Source organism: Furipterus horrens, unplaced genomic scaffold, assembly GCF_987537825.1.
Source record: "Furipterus horrens unplaced genomic scaffold, mFurHor1.1.pri manual_scaffold_5, whole genome shotgun sequence".
Classification (NCBI taxonomy): Eukaryota; Metazoa; Chordata; class Mammalia; order Chiroptera; family Furipteridae; genus Furipterus; species Furipterus horrens.
In genome coordinates, this window is record NW_028327175.1 from 22834978 (window position 1) to 22855703 (window position 20726).

At 41.0% G+C, this 20726-nt stretch overlaps 1 protein-coding gene across 2 annotated transcripts in view; it reads right to left on the reverse strand.

Moving 5' to 3' along the window:
* The window catches only part of BASP1 (brain abundant membrane attached signal protein 1), a 69278-nt gene that overhangs the window by 39459 nt on the left and 9093 nt on the right, over positions 1 to 20726 (reverse strand). Inside the window, exon 1 of one of the 2 annotated variants that reach the window (XM_090278901.1) lies at positions 7389 to 7591. The exons of the other annotated variant lie outside the window; for it this stretch is intronic. The gene's annotated coding sequence lies outside the window, so the exon portion shown is untranslated. Of the gene's footprint in view, positions 1 to 7388; positions 7592 to 20726 lie in introns of those variants that run through there. 2 annotated transcript variants of the gene reach the window in all.

Below are 20726 nucleotides of genomic sequence, written 5' to 3' on the forward strand. Positions count from 1 at the left end.
TAACCTGACAAGTTCGGGGGAGGCCTGTGTGACAGCCTTACATACTCAGAGCCCTAAAGAACCACACAGGGTGGTCTGAAATGAAAACTTTCTAAATAAAAGTAAGTCAGGGCAAGCAGTCATGTCCTAGGTTAGTATCTTCATTGACAAAGCTCAGTCTTTACCTAAACTGAGCTTCTCTATTATCTTTTTGCTTCTAAGATAACATACCTTTGGAATGTCACTGCACCACAGTGAGACTCAAAACCCCTCATTATTATTGTCATCATGTTCATTGTTAACTGTTAATTATCCTATATCCACAAATGACAAAGTTGTCTATTGATTTTACTTATTATCCAATCACAGAGATTTCTTGCTTTGCTTTCTCCTGCCTCCCTAATCTATCACCATGAATTTCACGTAACCCCTTTTGCCTCCCTCCATTGATTCTTATGTATAAAATAAGGTACAAAACTACCATTCTCCGGAGCATTTTCTCAATCCATTGAGATTTTCCTTCCCAGCAGTTGTCGTCAATTTGGCTCAAAACTCATAAAAATTCTCTATAGGTTTAAACTTCTCTTACATTGACACCCTCTATTTTTTATTTGTTCACAAGTAAAACGCATCTTACAATTTGAGGAGCTAAAATTCAATGAGAGCTTATGATGTACAATAAACAGCCAATAAGTGTCCAATTTCACCCCTTAACATCTCGGATTTAAAAATAAAAAATTTTCTTTAATAGAGGAAATTTTTTTAAGATACAACCACCATGTCCAAAACATCTCTTCTACAGTGAACACCTGACAGATAAGTAAAGTAAAATATAACTTCCCTCCTGAATCTGTAAGATTCAAAGCATGTTTAAAGAAACTATTAAAAATAATTTAAGCAAAATGAGAATAACCACCTTTGCTCAACAGCAAAAGCCAGTGTCCCGAAGGCCAAAAACAAACCACTTGGGCAGATCCCTGAATTAAATGCCTGAAAGATTGGAAACGATTGAAGGCTGGACCAATCCCAAATATCTGAAATTCCAAAGAAACTTTTTTGTTGTTGTTTTTAAGAGGCCACAGTGACTAAAGTCTCCATGCAGATATTTACTTCCAAAGAAAGGTGCTGATAACACCTTTACATTCCTGCATAATGCAATCTTCCATTTCACTCCTGAATGGGGTAGTGAGGGTGTGGGAAAGTGTAAAAGGTATATACCATGTGTGTCCTTGGAATTTTAAATTTATAAATTGGCTTATATCTTAGTACTAATGATTAAGACAGTGCTTTCAAATGCCAATTAATGCACCTTGATTCAAGAAACAACAAAGCCAAGTCATTTCAGGAATTTGAGTAAATTTAATCTATCCCTAACATCATAATATAGTGAGCCTTTCTCTGAAGGTCTCTCAAGTTCCAAGGACTTTCACTTTTTTTTTTTTCATTTTAATGCCAATTCAGGATGGAGGCTGGGGTTGTATTAACATACCCATTTTAGACTTTTGAAACCCAGACAAGTGTCCTGGCCACATACATATTCAAAGTTATCATAGGACTTGAATATGTGGCCAGGATTATTCTAAACCATAGACTTTAATGTCCTACCAACTATTCTCTTCAAGATACCACCATGGCTTTTCTGGAAATATGATCTCTCTGAAACAAGCAGATGAACAGCTACAGATGTAGAGGGCAAAGTAAAGAAAGCTGGGCTTCTCCCCTCTTTATGGTGAATGTACTAAATTAAGAGGCACTGAATATGTGCAAGGCATTGTCCTAAGAGTTTGAGGATTTCACTTAATCGTTACAATAACTCTGTATTGTAATCCCCATTTTACAGATGGGGATTGAGCACAGAGAAGATACCAACTGGCCAAAATTCACACAGCTAGGAAATGGCTGAGACAAGATCCTCTCCACCCAGTGAATCTGGCTCCAGAGTCCAGTCCCACCATACCTATCCCTCCAAATCATGCTTTCTAAATATCATACTCCCTGAACAATGTAATTGTTTAATGGCTGAAATACACATTTCAGAGAGAAGTCCAAAACGCAAACCAATGCATCCAGTCCGTCCTCCCTTATCTAAAATGAATAACTACTCCAACAACAAAATTTATTCAAAAAAGTTCATAGCATATTTAAGTGATAAGGGGAAAATACTGTGTAAAGGCATTGCCTTCCCCACTGACCACCATTTTCCTATATTATCTTGAAATGTTTCCTTATACCCTATGTCCCTGCGGTGCTAGCAGATGGTTTCTATGTCTCAGTCTTTCAAGCTTTCAGGAATTTATTCCTAGACCTCAAAGCCTGCTCAATCGCAACCTTCCCTCTTAATGGCCTTGGATAGCCAAGAAATCTGCTTTCCTGGTGTTTCTTAAAAAAAAAAAAAAAAAAAAAAAAAAAAAAAAAACTACTTTCTTTGGAAAGCCTCATTTTTTTTTAAGTTATTTAAATACTCAGGGTTCAAAAGGAAAACACACTATGAGACTCTCTTGGCCTCCCACTTCATCCCATTTCTAATATCGAGAGGGAAAAAGAATTTGATCACAGTGCTGCTTCTCAAAATACCAACTTAACTACATCCTGGTAAGAATTTGGCTCTATGGTTCACTGGACACGTTTTTTCACACGACACTTACCTACATGTCTGTCTTAACAGCTGTGGAGGGAACGGCATATAACATAAAACCATCCTTTGGCAGGCTTGGAACTTCTGTAGTTTTAAGATTAGCCCTGTATACTCTCAAAAGAATTCAAATGCCATCTCTTGAGTTACATAAGCAGCCATAGGGAATCAATGAGAGTGGCTATCCTGGCTTCATTCAATTCACTTTAAGGCAAACTCCCATGCAGTGTCTCAGAATTTCAAATATGTATATCCACAAGGACAGAAGTTTGGGATTATGATGCATTAAAATCTTTGGGAATGAAATAGTCTCTTTCTGATTGAATACACCCAGAGCCCTCGGGTCTTGATTAATTGGCATCAAACAAAAACACAGCTCAGTATACAGAAATTAGTTAGTGATGTCAATCACACTCAATGTGTTGAACTGCGGACTGAGAAGTCCAGTGGCCCTTTAGAGAGAGCCATTGCACTTGCGCACTTTTTACACATATGTGTGGTCCTTATTATAGCCTGAAAATAGGAATGTTTATCCCAGTTTTATAACTGAAGAAAGTAAAATCCAGGGAGGTTTGAAGTAATTGTCCAAAGTGGCCCAGACAGCACCCAAAGATTTTTTAAACCCAGTTGCTTTCTACTAGACCCTAGGCAACCTCAAAAAAAAGAACGTTTTTCCCCAAAACACATCCAGAGTGTACTTTTTAAAAAATTCTGACTATTCACAACCTGAAATTCATTTCTTGATATTTATCCACCATAATCAAGCCAAAAAGTAAAGTTCATGTTGCATTGGGTTATCTTAATCTTAAGATTCAGTAAGATGAGAAAACTTGATAAAAAGAAGAGGATTCCACATCATTTTCCCTCATCTAAATATGCAAGGTTTTGCTTAGTTTCCAGTTCACCAGCAAAGATGATCTTTAAGAAGACGTTAATCTTTTTATAAAGAAGGTGTAAAATGAGTAGGTTCAAAACTACACATAAGAAAAACAAAAACCTAAGCAAACCAAAGCATGTCTTTCAACAGAATCAGACACCAAAGGCAAATGAAATGCTTTTAACAAATAATAGACAGGACTTTTTTGAATATTTTCAAAACAAAAATTTAAGAGAAATCACAAAAATAAGACGAAACAATTTTATCAATCCTTTATTTAAAAAACATTGATTATTGCAGCTTTTAAAATTCGGTAGGGCTTAATGTGAGTTTTTAAGCCTCTAAATAAATGTCTTAAGATGTTCAATGAAACCCATTTGTTTTAGGGGTACACTGGTAGAAATCGGAAATGAGCTTGTTAACAGACTAGCTAGGCTCTCTCTTTTACATACATATTTAAAAAGAAAATTATTTTCCAAAAACAAATATGAAGCACTATAAAATAATATTCTATACTAATTAATTTCATATCATTAATAAGATTTGTTTTACAGCATGTGTGTTTATATATAAATGGCACCTTAATTGCTTTATAAAATCACAGTGAAAAACAAAGACATCTATTTTACAGTGATCAAATCTCTCACCCAAACATAAGTTTTCATACTCCACTTATTATGACCATGGAATGAAAATGGCTTAAAGTTGTTCTTAATGTGGATTAAACACACACATATAACTAATAATGACACCTCCAAGAACAGGGAGCTGAAGCCCTTTGAGCTGAGCTCTTCCATCGGACATTTTAATTAGACTGATCTGGGGGGGAGAAAGGATTCTCTCTACAGACCATAATGAAAGCACGGGCAGCAGTTAAGGGGAAAAAATGCCACTGTCGATATAGTCACTATTGGTGTATTTTTGTCAAAAGGCCCAATTAGCTCCCTTTCTCCACCTGCTAAGGCTTGGCAAAAATCAAGCTAGGTAAAAGAATAAGATAAATGATCTTTTTAAAAATTCTATTTAAAAATTACGCCCTGGCTGGTGTGGCTCAACGAATGGGTTGAGCACCAGCCTGCAAACCAGAGGGTCACTGGTTCAGTTCCCAGTCAGGAGACATGCCTGGGTTACAGGCCAGGTCCCCAGTTGGGGGTATGCCAGAGGCAACCGCACATTGGTGTTTCTCTCCCTCTCTCCCCCTTTCTCTAAAAGTAAATATTCTTTCTTTTTAGTTATGTAAAAAATAAAAATTATATTGCTCAAAAACCTAAGACTCATTGAATTTCAGGTATATTGGTATATGTTTGCCATTGTATTTGTTCTACATTCCAACTCATCTCTCCCTCAAAAACACAATCTACAGGAAAAGAAAAAAAGAGAAAAACTACATATAGCCCTCTAACCCATAATAAACCACTCAATACTAAGGAACAGAGCAGGTACCAGGCAGCTACCCCACCAAGTACAGGCCCTTTTATATAGGGTTCAAGTTTTTATCAGAAGGAACAAAAGAGATGACTTTCCTTTTCCTGCCACGTGTTGTCCTACCAGGGTATACTGAGAATACTTAAGCATAAAATTCTTATAAGGATATGTACCTGCAAAAAATATATTTAGCTTCTACTTTATATACACACAGTCTCCTTTTGGATGGTAGCCCCAAAAGCAATCTAAAAAGCCATAACCTGGATAATGCATTATTGGAAAGAAAATCAGCCAAAGGTATAGGTATTATGGCTTCTGTTAGATATTGGAAAAAAAGAAAACAGAAAGAAAGGGTAATGAACTTAAGTATATTTTCCCCCAGCAACAGGCCTGCCTTCTTTTTCCCCCCATGAGTGGATTTCCATCTCCATGGGGTTTGCCTTTTGGGATTCCTAATGAAACAATGAGGTAGGAAGCAAGAGAAAAATGAAAGGGTTAGAATCCCACGACAAGGTAACCATTTTCTCTGTTCGGGGCTTTGTAGGCCATCTTGTTCCTGTAAATGCCAAGATGTCTCAATTTTTCCCAAGTTGTGACAGAAGGGCAATACCCACTCTCCGTTTTTGAAAACAGTGCCCCTTAATCAAATGATCAGTAGAAAAAAAATCTGTCAGACAAACGGTTAATTGATGCAAATTAAGAGTCACCATCACTGCAGTGCAATGTTACAGGAAAAAGAACAATGGACAGTACTTTAAAGGAAAATAACAGTGTTCGATTAAAAAATAGTTAGTCCACAAAATTTGCTCTCGTTATAAAAGCTAATCTCATTTTTGGTCAATTGAAATCCCTAAGAAAGCAAAAGATGAGAGAGCCTGGTAAAGAAGAAACAGACACACAGGGGTGGGGGTGGGGAAGGAGACTGTCATTTGTGTCCAAGGGTTTCACGCAACATTTAGGGCAAGAGCCTTTGTTCCTTCGCCTCGGAAGGGAGTGGGTGGGTGGGTGATGGAGAGATCAGACAGGGTTGCCCCGGCCCTCCACACCCAGCTCTCTCGCGCATGCGCGAGGCCAAGACAAAGGAATAGGTAATTACAGTCCCAGTTCATTCATTTTGCTCACAGCACTGGGGATCTGTTAGCCCAGGCTGTAATCCCGAGGGAAGGGGGGGTGAGGGTGTTGGTCCACACCCCTTTGGTAGGAAGACCACCTCGAGGCTAGTGTATGATTTTAACCCGCCGCATATGTGTTACTGGCCTCGTGGGAGACCGAGGTGTGTCAACCTTGTTCAAGGTACTAAAAACGCACCCGTGTGAGCTGTGCTAATTTCAGTAGGGTGAAAATTACACAAGCAAAGGCTGTCCACGGAGTTCGTTTCAAGGCGGAAATATCTCTGGGGAAGCAGATAAGGAGCCCAGCCAAGCGTTCGATGAATATTCATGAAAAGAATGCGGTTTGCAGCCGCGCATTGTGTGTGCGATCCGATCCAGGGATTCTGCAATTTATATTTTTTCGGAGGTGTGGGGGCGGGCAGGAACCAGGCGTCGGGTTTCATAGTTAGTGCTTTAGACAAAACCTGCTACACCCCAAACCTTAGCTCACAGCAGGGCTGGGCCGTTAGGGGCCCGCGCACAGTCAGGTTCAAGCTCACACCCTCCGGGCCGCGGCCGCGAGTGGAGGCGCCTGGTGCATTCTCTGAACCGAAGACTCCAAAAAATGAAATGCTCAGAGGTGGCCCACAGGTTAGTGGGAAAGCAATTCAGCCACGTCTGAGGCTGAGGCTTTGATCCTCTCGAATGTGCTTCTGGACGCACGTTGTCGTGTGAATCTTGCGTCCCTTGGCCACCCCAAGGCAAGATTCAGGAGTCCCACTGGTCAAGGAAATCCATTTGCTAAACCCCGAAGCCATCTCCTGCCTCTGATCAGACCAGATTCCCCATGTTCTCTCTCCCCTTACTCCCGCCCCACCCCACCCCCACGCTCCATCTTTTACTGCTGCGCCCCTCGCACCAAGCGCTTTCTTCCCGGCTGTGGAAGGTTCCGATGACAGATACGCTCCCTTCGGCCCCACAAAACCGCTCGTTGGGCCTCAGTGCACTTAAAGGCTTTCGCCTTCGGCAGTTTCTTCAACTAGCAGCTTCTCTCCTGCTACCCACCCCCGGCCCCAACTCCATTTATCAGACTCACCATCCCCCGCATCCTCCCCACCCTGCGAGTGGCTGAAGCCTCCCACCTCGCCCCCCCCATTACCTCAGATTCCCGAAGTGCGACGGGGCCCTCGTGAAGGGACCCCACGCCCGGCGTCGTCTAATCCCGCCCTGCACCATCACCACCCATCCACCCCGACTGCAGCGCTGACAGAGAACGAAGGGCCCGGGCAGTGGGGCACGGTGCTGTAAGGAAACGGAGGCCCCCAAGGTTGCCGACCCCCCTGGTCCGAGGTGGTGAGGGGGCCACCGAGACGCGCCTCCTTACCGACTCTGGGTGCCTGCGCCGCCCCTGGGTAAATGCGGTGCCACCGACAGGCCGGGGTCACTGGCGTCGTCCGGCCGGGCGTCTCGCCGCTGGCAGAGGCTCTCTCTCCGGCTCGACGGCGGAGCCTGGAGCGAGGAGCTAGTTGGAGCGCTGCCGCTACTGCCGCCGCCGCTGCAGCCTCTGCATTTCTTGCTCTCGCGCTCCCCCTCCCCTTCCTGCCCAGCACCTCCCCCGCCGCGTCCGCCCGCCCAGCCTCCCTCTCCGCTACTCCGCCCGCCTCCCTCCCCCTTTCCCTCCATTCCGGGGCCCCGCCCGCCTCCCCTCAACTCCCCTCCATCCCTGTCCCCTCCCCTCCGCCCTAACCCCCACCTCGTTTCTCCGTCCCGGTGGTCCCCCTTTCCTCCTCCCCTTCATCCCTGTACCCCTCTTGCTTCTCCTGATCTGCCCTATGTGCGGGTTTCCCACTCCCCACCACCCTCCATTCTGGGATCCACCCCACCCCACCCCGCGCCTCCGCGCCTCCTCTCCCTCGCTTCCCTGGGACTGTCCGTAGGTGGGTCTCTCTCTCTCTCTCTCTCTCTCTCTCTCTCTCTCTCTCTCTCTCTCTCTCTCATTTGGAACTGTTGGTTACAAGCGCTCCGGCTCTCGCTCAGACTCAAGGGGCTGCCTAGAGGTGATGAATGACGCCCCCTGCCACCTGCTACCTTTCTCGGCACCCTAATCCTGTACACTGGTGACATCGGCTGAGATTCCTATGCCCAGGCCAGCAGTGGGGTTGGGGTGATATGGTGGCCTCCCCTCAGCCCCTAAGGACCGATGTCTGCGAGACGGAGGTGGCCCCCAACAGCTGGCACTTCTGAGAGGCGCCCGGCGGACCAGGCGCACTGGGTGGGCGGCTCCCCGCAAGCGCTAGGTGGAACATGGACTGATGCGGCTTCGGACCCAGCATCGGGTCCAGCTCGCCTGGAGGGCGGTATAGCCCTTGCAGGGATGCTCTCGGCAATTGACAAGAGAAAGGAAAGACAAGAACCCGAGGAAAGGACCCGTCGGGTTTATGTCTCTGTGTGTCTGTGATTTAATGGAGGCAACCAGTTCTCGAGAACGCCTGGTTAGCCGAGGCAACCTGCACAGAAGCGCACAAGTCAAAGCCAGGGCCAGCTGCAGCGTGTCGGGGAGTCCTGGGCACTGCCACTTTGTTGAACACCGGGACAAAAATAACCACCAGGGTAGGGAGATACTCTCACCTTGCCTGTCTGTTGGCAAGAAGCAAATGCAAAAGATAACATGACATCGCTTACAACGGTAGTTCCTTCTTTCGACAAAAGCCAATGTTACCTTCCCGAAAAACCCGTGTGAACCTTTGGAACTTTTATTTGCGGCATTTTGGCGCCCTCTGGCTGTGTTTGGATTGCTTTTAGGCCCGCCTATATCCATCCCAGCAAAGAAAAGAGGTTGCAGGTTTTCTTCCAGGGTGGATCTGCCCTCTTGACCTGGGCGTCCATTTGATTCAGGGGCAAGGTTTTCCTCCAAAATCTGGATGACAAAATGTAACCACATTTAGGAGGAGAGACGCTAAAGGCAAGTGCATCTGCATTCAACTGGGAAAAGGTAAGTCCATTTCTTATTAACAGGAAAAAAACTTATCCGAACTTAACTATGTTGAAATGAAGTGGGGTGACCATGTCAACCCAATGCTATGCCCAAAGTTTTGCAGTGGAAATGCTTGTGTACAAAACTGAACAGGTATTTACAGTCTACATATGGCCTCACCATTTTAACCAAAGGGCGGTAAGAAAAAAAAAGTAGGGATTTTGTTGGTTTGTTTTTTCTTTTTCTCTCTTTATGCCATTTAAATGAATAACAAATAAATACAATACAAAAACAGGAACACAACTAGGGTTGCCTCCGAAAAATTTTATTTATTTGAATATAAATATTTATTCAATAATTTAATATGTTCAATATGTATCCCTCATTCCAGCACACCATCTATGAAGCTAGATGCAAGGTTTCTCAAACTCCTCTTTTGGGCTGATAATTTTCTGTTGGTGGGGGGCTGTCCTGTGCCCTCTGAAATGGTTAGCATCATTTCTGATCTCTACACACTAGTTAGCAGTAACACACACTCACACTCACCACCGCCACCATCACCACATGCTTTCCACTAGTTGTGACAACCAAAAATGTCTCCTGACATTACCAAATGTCCCCTGGGAGACAAAAATCACCCCAAGTCAAAAAATACTGGGCTCTAAAATGTTAAACCATAGTGCATAAGTCTCTAAGTTTTTACCCTGTCAAATTAGATGATCATTTGCAATTGTATACTCAAGACATTTATTGAATGTATTAGGGTATCAGAGTAGTTTGTTTGTTTGTTTTTCGTTTAGCATCCAGTTTTTAGCCCTGTGATCTTTCAGGCCTGTAAATCATCTCAAAATAAGTAAGTATATGGTCTTACTATGCTTGCTGTTTTTTCTTTTTCCAATTTTTTTCAAAGAAAAAAAGACAACATAAAAATTAATGTTCGGTGTCTTCAGTGCTTCCGGCTACATTTTCATGATAAAGAAAAAAAGCCTTTCAAAGGTGTGATTGGAATACAGATCATGGGTTGCCATAGAAATTAGACGCAAAATCTTACACCAGTGAGACTACAGGTCGCCTCAATTTTGTCTTACATCACATTTAGTTGTTCTCTCAAAAGATTTTTAAGGCAGTCTTCTTTAATGAAATCAGGATACAACTGGCTGACAGTGCTATTAACCTGAAGAATGGAAGCTTTCCCAAAATTTATAAGCATGTATCAAATGGTAGCCAAATTATTACATTTCCGTAAACTACTATATAAAGTCCAATTGGGTGATATTTTTAGTTGTTCATCCAACATCTTTTGGAAACACAAACTTAAGGAACTAATAACTAAGTATTTGAAGCTCTGGAATCTAGAAAATGTTAACATTAACTGTTGTGGACGTCACTAGCTGCTTTGATTATAGACTAATGGACTTGGGAACAGATGTTAAAGGTACAGATTTAATTACTTTTCAACATTACATCATGAAAATAAAAACTATTGTAATCTGTTGTGGACTCCGACCAGCAGTGACCACGGCGTTGTGAATGTGATAAACAAAATCACACGGACTGCACTAATCCAGTGGAGAAAAGGGACAGAACAGCCACTCTCTCAGGCAGTGTTAGAGAAAGCGCACGCACTGACCCTTGCCTGGACAAGCTTTTATTCCCTTCTGGGTGGATCACATCAAAGTTGCAAATCTCTTTACTTTAGATGGTTGTTGTTTATAGAAAATAAAGGAAAGAATGTTGCACATGCAAGGACACAATAAGGATGGGCAATCAGGCCACATTCTGTCCTCAAAATAGTTCAAAATAGACCTTGAGAAGTTTACTTTAAAGTTATACATTAAACATCTGCTGTTTTTCAGCTCAAGGTAAGAGAGTTTTAGCAAAAGCAAGCTTTTACGCAGTATAGATACAATGCAGGCCTGATTCCTGCGGGAAGGCCAAACTGTGGGCCTGGCTCCTGAGTGCTGCCTCACGCCTCTTGGTTTTCGGAACCAGGGCTGAGCTACGTTCGCCATTGCCATGCAGACCGGGTTCCCTACAGTAATCTCCAAATGAAAATAAATATATTATTAACAAACAAAGCTGGTTTTTTCTGGGTTTTAAATTCCATTGTCATTTTCATTTACTTACAAATCTGCTTCAGTGAATCAAACTATCATTATGAGTATATTTATCAAAAGGATACATTATCGGTGACTACTATTTTTGCCATAATATTTACCATAGACTGTTAGTAATATAATGGACTCATCATCACCTAAATTACTAGTCAGTGTACGGAAACTTCAGTGTGTTTGCCTTTTCAAATAGTATGTTTTGTGTCAATTGAGAGTCCATGATAATTATATAGAGCTCATCTCACCTTCAAAACTCACTCACAATTTCCCTCCCTTACCTCCCATATCACCCACTGAGACCTGGTATCTTCCTCAGTTCCCCATCCTTTCCTCCTAGATAGTAGAAAGAGGATTAAAGTCCCAAATAAAAGATATAGACCAACATAAATGAAGCAAAAGCAGTGTCACCCCAGTGTTACCACAGCGACCTTTGCTTGACATCATTTTGTCTAGTTCCTAATTAAAGCCACTGAATTAACCTGAACCCTCTGAGACTCATGTAGAGAACTGGATAAATTTAGTTCTGATGGTAAGTGTTGGCGAGAGGACTGAATTGCTATAATTTGTTGATAAGACCTCATCTACAAATTGCAAGTTCAAGGCCATACGGCCAATATTAAATATGAAAATTTATAGCTTTTTTCCTCTAAATATATTTTATCATTTTTAATCAAAGGAAAATAATGAAATCTGTATAGTATTTATTTCATTTCTCTCCCTTCCTACCACCCCCATATTACAACTTCACCATTCACATAGCCAAGTGAAAAGACTTCCTCTGTTTCACCCAATGGTTCTCACGCTGGGGCTCCTTTGCACCCCAGAGAACACTGGCCATATCTGGAAGCATTTAAGGGGAAGGGAATATAAGGAGGTAAAATATTACTGCCATCTCATGGGTAAAGATCAGGGTTGCTGCTAAACATCCTACAATGCACACACAATAGCCCCACAAAAGGCAATTATCCAAAGTCCACAACATCAATAAAATATCCAGCCCAAAATGCAAAATGAGTTTGAGAAACCTTGATTCAAAAGCACATGAAGTTGGAAAACACTTGATTCTTGTTAAGTGCCCTGTTGCAAGGGGAACCACATCTTCCTGAGGTTTAGGGTGTCTTGAGCAGGCCCCAAGTTTGGAGGTACAAAAATTTAGCGGATTTCTTCAGTCAGGAGCCTGCGATGCACCCTGGGCCCTTCACTAACCACCTTCCTGGAGCGTAGCACAAATCTAGGCAGTCGCTTCAAGAGCAGCGCCAAAGATCAACATCTCTGTCACTACAAGGTGAGCAACTGGAAGAAAACTGCTTAACTTCAGTTCCCTATTTCACTTTCCTCTGTATGTACTGTAAAAGGATAGCCAGGAAACCTGAGCAAACATGTGTTTACTACAAAGCATTGGACTTGAAATGGAAGGAGCAACCTGACCTTGGCACTATTGGCACTCCAGTAGGAACATTTTTGCCGTAGATAAAAGGTGAATAAAAAACAATCCTATGCTCTACCTGAATAGTTCGCATTTCCAACTCGCTTCTCCCTATCATCAACCATAATTTCTCCACCTAGACTTTCAGTCCCAAAGTACTTTTTCTACTTTCTGGTATTTTCTTAATAGAATACACAAATACACAAAACCAATGATAAAAGGGTGTTTGCCTCACTGACCAGCAAGGGCTTTTTCCAGGCAGAGCCTACCTGTTTCTACAGACACAGGGCAGGGCATTAGAGCGGAGGACTTTAATGCTGGGAAAACAGTCCTTAATTCTTTGGCTGCCCTTCCACCATAAGCACCCATTAAACCCTTCAGAGAACAAGTTACTTCATAATGGCATAAAGAATGCTGTAGAACAATTATTCACGTGGCTCTGCTCTTGAATCAATGAGACTGTAGAAGTTCCAGTGTTAGATAGCACAGTCTCTCCCCATTCCTTGTTGCCACCTGATTCTTCCCTCAGATCAGCCCCTGCTGGTAATTAAAATGTTTTTACTTTTACCCTAATGCAGGGAATGGTGCCCAAAATAAATTGTTAAGTGCACAAGCAAGTTGCCAAAAAGAATGCAAAGAATGCACAGTTTTGCTATGAATTCACTGGGGTGCTGTTTTCCCACCTTCTCCAAGTGCAAATTCTGTCCAAATTCCGACATCTGCTTAACTCTGCTATGCGGATAGGCTCCCAAACACTGGCCGAGGCCATAACTCATTGCATCCCACGCCCAGGAATCTCCTCAGGTAAGCTCAACGCAATGTCAGAAAGAATGACTTCTCTCCAAACGCAAAATAGTAAGATAGTAAGTAATGAGAGAGCCAGCCTTAAAGTGTATTAAGGAAAAAGCTGGCACAGTTGAGTACATCTAAAAAGCAATTTAAGTGAAACAGTTACTGTGTCAGTAGTTTTAAGGGAAACCCAATACCATCTATGCAAATGAGGTAGCTTGTCACAGTGATGGACCATGAAATTTGACACAACAAGAAGATCATGGTTCTTGTCACTGTTTCTGGAGGACTTGCAACGATCACAACAAAAATAAAAGCAATTTCATTGTAATTAAAATATTTATTTGATCAAAATCAAACACAAGGAAAGATGTCAAAAACAACTTCTTAGGGACCTAAAGCCAATTGCTGCACAGGAGATATGGTATTGTCCCATTATGCTCTACATCGCTACAGGGGAAACTGCAGGATTTTAGCTGAAACTGTCACCACGTTGCTCTCGCTGAGAACTTGTGTTATTTCAGAGGTGGGGTAGAAGCTGCTCAGCTTTCCAACACCATCTTATATAGTTCCATGTTGAGTGAATGTTTTTGCAATGACCATTCATTACTTTGGAGACAATATATAATTCTAGTGTATTGTTTCAGAAACTGGTCTCGGGTTGAGATATCACTACTTAGAGACTGACTTCTCATCAGCTTTCCCTGATCTCTGTATTTGAACGCTGCACTTCTGTTTCTTGCCTTTTTCTGCTTCTTCACCTTTTAAATTAGTGGCTCAATTTGGATGAAGGATTGGCCCTAGCCCTGGCACCTTTTTGGCTGCTGGCCCAGGTCTCTGGGGTGTCCCACTCTCATTCACTTCTAATGCAAAAGACCTCCCCACACCCAGCTTTATTTTTTAATGTTTTTTATTGATTATATTGTTACAACAGTTCCAATTTTCTCCCCTCTGCTCCCCTCCACCCAGCATCTCCCTCCCCCAGCAATCCCCCCCCAAGTCCATACCCCTGGTTCGTAAAAAATAACTGTTCCCCCCCTCTCAAATATTCGGACCCTTTGTAATCTTGTAAAGGACAATGGGCGAAGGTCTCAAGCTCCTCTAGCTGCTTCAAGCTGGACATGGTCGTCGTCTTACCTACCCTTGGGTCCAGAAAACCCTAATAAGAGTCCCCACACCCAGCTTTTGAGGTGATGGCAGGTACAAAGAGATTTTAGCCTGTACCTAGCACCTACGATGTCATCCATATATTAACTTACTTTTTGCATTGATGGACCCATAATCAACACAAAGTACTGTTTTCTCTATAACATTGGTTTTTTATGCCTTTCTCCGTCTATCTGAATGATCACAATATTGCTACTGAATCAAAATCATTCAAGTATTTTATCCAATTGAAGGCCAATTATCTTCCTTTATATTTTATTTTTACTTCTAACATGCTGCTCTGACAGCTTTAAACACATAGTTCTCATCTTTTAAAATATTTCCTCAGTTTAAAAGTCCATCCATCATCATCACTGTGCTGATTTTTATAGGTTTTTGTCCTCCAATGAGATTTTAAAATTCTGTGTAACCAAAAAAACTTTAGAGAACACATTTCCCCATGCTCCAGCACCAATACATTTCACAACTTTTCATGGGTGCAAAATGGTTTTAAGTTGCATATATTTGATTACCAACAAGAATTGGCTTTCTTTTTCCAACATTGCTTCACTATGTAGACTTCATCTGGTTCTGATTCTATCCTTACAGATCAGTTCTCTTTGACATCTGTTGAACTTCACTGAAATGTGACTAGGGGAGATAGTCCACCTTAGTGGTTGAGTTGACAAGCTTGGTTTTTTAGCTAGCATTGGTGTCAAGTCCTAACTTGGCCTCCACTTTCTAGCTTTCTGGTTTTGAACACAATTCTTCCTGTTTTCTTAGCCTCAGTCTTTTTCATCTGGAATGTGGAAAAATGCCAACCTCCCTGGGTTGTTCTGAGGATTCTATAAGAAAATGGATTTAAAGCACTTAGCCAATTCATAAAACACACTCAGAAAATGTGTCCTAAAGAACCTGGTTTTATAGCACCACCAATAGGACCATTAAGGAAAAGATAAAATAAGAGTTAAGTTCTGTATCAGGGATTATAGGAGGGCCCAGATAGCCATAATGAAAAACCTGAAGTATATAGCTATGTTTGCACAGGAATTTAGCTCTAAGCTTCCTGGCAGTCAAAAGAAGAAATTAGAATATTATGGACTATTAATTTCTCTAATAAAAGCAGACATTTTCAGTGTGTCAGGAGGGACAGAGCTTCCTAGCAACCAACTTCAAAGAGAAGAATGTGTTGCTATATTCCTTTATATAAAGAATACCAAATTTCATAAAGGACAATATTTCAATAATGATTTTATTGGAGATAAAAAAATTGTCCCATGAGGTCATTTATTTTATCAACCCACAAATTACAGAAACCATCATATTATAATTCTTCCAAAGAATGGTTATGAAAAGGTAAAAATAATGTGATCCAGACAGGCAACTTTGTGTTGGAGCATGTAGGAAGATTCCCCACGGATGGAAGGTGCAGTGAAGAAGCAGGAAGCTCCTCCTTGGACTGGGCAGGATGTCCTTTAGGTGAGCAAGGTGTATTCAAAACATACATCCACCTCACCCCAGGCTCTGATGCTGCCTTTCCCCTTGAGTTCCAAGCAGAGGTTTCCACCTGGAGACTCCAGACTCTTGTGGGACACAGGGATGGCCACCACAGAGTTCTTCATCCCTCTCCTTTAGCTTCTCTTTCTAAATGCCAGGCATTTTGGTGTGAACTTTCAACAAACCCTGCAGTGCAAAAATGGATTTCTCAAATATTGTGTTGACTTGAAAATAATAAGAACTATTTGTATTTTAAGGTTTGATTTTTCTTCTTGTAACCTTAACTTGTGTTTTGGCCCAAGTAAAAGGGTTTCTATATTTCTGCCCAACAGGGTGCCATGGGAGTCTGGCAATGGACACCCTACGTCGTGTTAGCAGCTGGTTAAAACCTGCTCAAGGTCTGCAGATTGCCAACTGGAAGCCCCAGAAAATAGAAGAGAGAAGACCTCACCTTCATAGGAACAGGGATATTTCACTCACATGCAGCGTATAGGGAAGATGGACACGCATGTAGGTAGGACAATGGGTTAGCAGGCTTTGAAGGTGAACCACATTTCCAAATTTTAACTTACACACACAAGTCCTTATGCTATACATAGTAAGCTCCAGGAGAGTGGAGATTCTTGTCCAGTTCATTCACTGTTGTAAGGCAGAACAGTGTTTGGTATACATCAGATGCTCAAAAAATATTAATTGAAGAAAAAGTACTGCAGAACACTCATTTTGCCAAGTCTGATTTTCCAAATAACCACTAGGTGACAGGCTTGTTCAAGAAAAACTGTCAACCTTGTTGGCTAATTTCTATAGTGGAATAAATGCTAAATCCAGAGAAGTGACTAATAATCTAATAAACTAGAAAACAACCTAATTATAGCATTAGGATTTATATGTACTTATACAGGTGACAGACAAGACTTTATACAACCATGAAAAGGAAATAAAATGCAAAGATACCCATGAGCTTAAGATATACTTTTGATGATGTGAAATTATTTCTTCTTAAAATTTTCTTCCCTTTAAAGTAAATAAATAAATAAAAGAACTACCAAGTTATATTTGGCAACAAAACAATTTCCCTTAATACAATCATACTCACCACTACTAAGCTGTTTCTCACATTTAGCAAGTTTCAGATCACATGACAAATGTAAAACACCAGTAAATCCCCAAGGTGAAACAAGATGTTTTTTGAGACCACCAGAACCTGAATTTAATTTACATAAATAACATTAAAATGGCCCTTTTGTAAAGTGTTCTCTCGGTGTTATTCTTCATAAGATAATGTCTTACTGTTTGCTATTTCTTTTTCAACTACACCCTGAAATAATAACATGCAGGTGAAAATTCTTTCTCTTAAAAAGGTGGCACACAGTGTTTGATTCTAATATTTCTGAATAATTAAGTCCTTGACCCTGTGTTTAGGTTTGGTTTAGTTCGGTTTTTGCTGGTTTTGCTTTGGTTATGATAGATTATATTATTCAAAATATTTGCTGCCCTCCCTGGTGGAGAATTGTACTTCCGCACTCACTGATACCAGGCTGGATGCATAATTTGGATTGATCCTCCATGAAATAGAATAAAAGCTTCCTGGCTCATTGAGATCAGGAGTGACCATGTGACTTGATTTGCCCATTGAATCAAGGAAAGAAATGACACACATCACTCCTGAACAGAAGTTTTAAGAACCAGCTCATGGTTCGCTCTCTCTCCTATCCCTTACCTAAGACTACCAATTTCCACTCAGGTGCCACTCCACCTTCTACATCCTCTGTTGTGCAGCCCATGACAAATGTGTCATGTGGGAGAGGAATAACTGTGTCCTGTTATTAGCCTCTGAGATCTGGGGGCTATTTTTTTTTATTGCAGCATAATTTACTTAGTCTAGGTTGACTGATACAGTATCTTATAGTGGTGGTTATAGAAATAAGTGAATCAATACTTATAAAATACTTAGCCTTATGGGTAGTATATATTAAGCAACAGAAAGTGTCAAGTTATTAATGTCCTTGATCATTATTCATTCATTCATTCATTTTACCTGCCATATTCATGACCAACCACATTTAGGATTTATCTAATGTGCATTAGGAGGTGTTGGCATCATTGAGAGATTTAAAATGAGATTTAGGCTCCAATAAAGAGGTTAAGATGTCTTCTATGTGGAAAGCTCTAGAAAGTGTAGATAATTCAGCACCTAGATTGGTACACACATACTCAAGAATATTTACTGAACAATTAGTGTTAATTTCCCTAATGCCACTACTGGGCTCTTGCACCTTCTGTTATTCAGAAGGCACAAATTTCTTTAACTACTAAATACAATCAATAAAAAGAAATTACTTAACCTAAAATATTCTAATATTTATATTTCGATTCCATTAAATAATTTTGTTCTCCCCACCTATGATAGTGAGTTCTTAGCATCAAGGAAAAGAAGGAGGACACTCCCCTCCTGTCCTAGGGCAGAGTACCAAAGCTAAGCCTATTTGGTACCAAAAATATGGGTTGGTCAAAAACTCTGTTTAGTTTTTTCTGTAAAGTAAAAGACACGTTTTTCATTTTCACCAACAACTTTACTGATTTGGCTGTTTTGAGTTGTCGGCTATCTCCTGCATGGTACAATGTTGATTGTTCTCAATTAATGTCTTAATTTGATCACAACCAACTTCAACTGATCTACCTGACCATGAACCATCATCCAGCAAGAAACCTTCAGCACAAAATTTTGCAAACCACTTTTGACAGGTTTGATCAGTCACATCACCTTCTCCATATACTGCACAAATCTTTTTCTTTTTTTTTGCATTTCAATTGCATATTTTACCTTTCTTGAAATAATAAAGCATAATATGCCAAAAATGTTGCATATTTTCTTCCATCTTCAATATTAAAATGGCTACACAAAATTTCACCAATTTTGATAAACTTTTTAAATGCACGCTGATATGACAGCTCTCACAATACAATCTAGCAAAATTGTTTTGAATGAAGTTAAAGACAACTAAGTGCTACTAGAGCCATCTTATGGAAAACACCAAGTGAACTTTTTGGTCAACCCAATAGAATTAACTTTACATCCCCTGACGTTTCTACAATAATGCATTCTAATGCCCCAAAGATTACAAGTTTCCTTTCAAATTGATAACAACTTAGTGTTCTTCATACAGTTTTGAATATTTTCCTGTTACCAGCCAACTTTCTGAGTGACACAGATTCTGACCTGCAGTTCCTGCTGATTCTTTCAACCTGGACCAAGCATCACAAATTCCACCCATCAAACAATTCACAATACTTCTTGGACTGGTCCCCATAATGAAAATGGTGTTAAACTATAATTCTTTCCCAGATGGGTTTGGAAGCCAATTTGTCCTGCCAAACTTCCAGAGGTCCAGGACTCAGAGGTAGGAGATACCTGAAGTCAGAGGGCAGTGAGAGGATTGGTGGAAAGTTTCTACTGAGAATGAGTGTACCCCCAGATTCCCTCCCAGCCAGCCATTCAGTAGAGGCCACCACCTCCATGCTCTCTGGAAATGTGCTAGAGAGAAACTAACTCCAGGGGACGCCAGTCTAATTGTTACTGATGAACACAGAGAAGATGAGGTACAGACCTGAAAACAGGGAATTAACTGGAAGTCAGCTTAATGAAGGTTGACTACATAGCGCATTTCCGAGAACCTGATACCAAAAGGCCTTAGCCAGGAAGGTACCCCCAATAAGAGATTGGAGGCATCTCTGGAGAAGTGGGTCCCTAATGAAAAGGCCAGCTGGCCCCCTTACCAAAATTTTAGTTTGGCACTTATTATAAAGGCCATTTATCCACAGCCCTGCCCACACAGAGGGGTTGCAAATTGCTTTCGGTATTTGTCTTAATTATAAAAGGACAACCAAGGATCATCAGATATTTAAGAAAGCTTGCAACATGAATTAAAGGAGACTGGTAGGAAGGATGCCAGAGAAAACAGATGGTGCAGGACCAGGGTGTGTGTGTGTGTGTGTGTGTGTGTGTGTGTGTACGCCCTGAGAGCTATTAGAGAAGAAAGTTTATTCATAAAATAAGAACAGGAAGATAGACATGAAAGAGGAATTCTTTGGGAATTAAAAACAGCATCACAAAGATACAAATTTCAATAGAGGGTTAGACTATACTAGCAAATACATCCTAGAAAGTAAAACAAAACTATCAAAAAATAAAAAAACAGGAGAGAAAAGGAAAGACTGAGGTCTGAAACAAGAGGATGAACATTTCTGGGATTCCATAAAAAGAACAGAAAGGAAGACTTTATCAAAGAGATTTTTAAAAACATTTTCCCCAGAATTGAGGATCACAAGGATACAGGTTAAAAAGACAATGTTCCTAGCACAATGAATGAAAAAATCACATCATCTTGAAATACCAGAACCCTAGAAATAAAGAAAAGATTCTAAAAACTTCTAGAAAGAAAACATACAAATGGAATCAGGAATAGGAAGGGAAATGCTAAAAGGTGATAAAATATTTAAAATTCTAAAGAAAATTTGTTCTTAATCTAAGATTTATTTTATACCCAGCCAATCTATGTGCCAAAAATAAGGGTAGAATAGACCTTCTCAGGCTTTTAAGGACCCATCAGAATAAGAGTTAAAACCAGTGAGGAGCAGGACATGGGATCCCAAAGGGAAGGTGTTCCAACACAGGAGAGCAGGGAAGTGGCAGGATAACAACAGTGCCAACAATTCAGACAAGAACTGGTCCAGGTAAAAGCAAGGAAATATATACTCCACGGTGCAAAGGTCTCC